The sequence below is a fragment of the Orycteropus afer genome, unplaced genomic scaffold, assembly GCF_000298275.1.
Source record: "Orycteropus afer afer isolate SDZICR_OR568_19922 unplaced genomic scaffold, OryAfe1.0 scaffold00051, whole genome shotgun sequence".
In the NCBI taxonomy this organism is placed as follows: domain Eukaryota; kingdom Metazoa; phylum Chordata; class Mammalia; order Tubulidentata; family Orycteropodidae; genus Orycteropus; species Orycteropus afer.
In genome coordinates, this window is record NW_006921638.1 from 14,310,640 (window position 1) to 14,312,176 (window position 1,537).

A 1,537-nucleotide genomic window follows, 5' to 3' on the forward strand; every position below is an offset into this window, starting at 1 on the left:
TCCATCGTCTTTCTTAAAGAGAGGGAAAAACTTATCACCAACTGTACATGGAAAGGAGAGAGACCCCAGATAAGTAAAGGACTACTAAAGAAGAAGAAAATAGGAAGCCTCAAACTCCTTTATCTCAAAACCTACTATACAGCTGTGGTAATTAGAACAGCCTGATACTGCTACAACAACAGACACATAAACTAATGGGACAGAACTGAGAACCCAGAAGTAAATCCATCCATCTATGGACAGCTAATCTTTGACAAAGGGCCAAAACTTATTAAATAAATGGTGTTGGCAAAACTGGATATTCATTTGCAGAAAAATAGAGCACACGAATATCTCACACAAAATACAAAAAAAAAAAAAAAAATGAAATTAAGTTATATCAAAGGCCTGAACCGAAACTTAAAACCATAAAGACCATCAGAGAAGAAATAGGGACAAATTTATGTCCTGATTCAAATCATAAATACACTAACAAATATAACTAAACACACACAAACATCAGAAGGCAAAATAGATTATTGGGATCTCCTAAAACTTAGACACTTATGCACACAAAAGATTTCACCAAAAGAGTAAAAAGAGAACCTATATGCTGGGAGAAAAAAAAAAAATGGCAACAAAATATTAGACAAAGGGCTAGTCTCTAAAATTTATAGAAAATTTCAACAATTTAACAACAAAAAAGACAAAGGATCCAGTTAAAAATGGACAGAAGACATGAACAGACACTTCACCAAAGAAGACATTCAGGCAGCCAACAAACACGTAGAAAAATGTTTGTGATTATTAACTATTAGACAGGTGCAATTTAAAACAACAAAGAGATATCATCTTACCCCAGCACTATTCACAAAGCACAAGAAAAGCAGAAAACAGATGCAATACTTTTCACGGTGTGGAGAGACTGAAACCCTCAAATCCTGCCGGTGGGATTGCAGTATGGTGGAAAATGGTATGGTTCTTCCTTAAAAAGCCAGAAATAGAAATCCCATATAATGCAGCAATCTAACTACTAGTCATATATCCTGGAGAAAGAAAAGCCATGACATGAACAGATATATGCACACCCATGTCCAATGCTTGTTGCTCATGTGTGTATGTTCAATGCAGCACTATTCATAATAGTAACAAGATAGAAACAACCTAAATGCCCATCAATGGAGAAATGGATCAACAAACTATGAAACATACATAAAATGGAATATTACACAACATTAAAGAACAATGATAAAGCTGTGAGACATCTCATAACATGGATGAACACAGAGCCTGTATGCTAAGTGAATTAGTCAATCTCAAAAGGACAAAAGTTATGTTGCCGAGGTCCAGCTTCAGCTGTGGGTCTCTGTAGGGAGAGGTGGTGTTGGCGAGATGATGGAGACACACTCACACAAGATGAAGATGTGCCCCACATAATGAGGTGGCCTTCTTTATTTTATACTATATTGCAGATTACAAATGACAAAGCAAAATGACAAACCCACAATTCTAGGTACATGGCTGTGGGCTATTAACTTTCCAAAACTTATAAAACTAT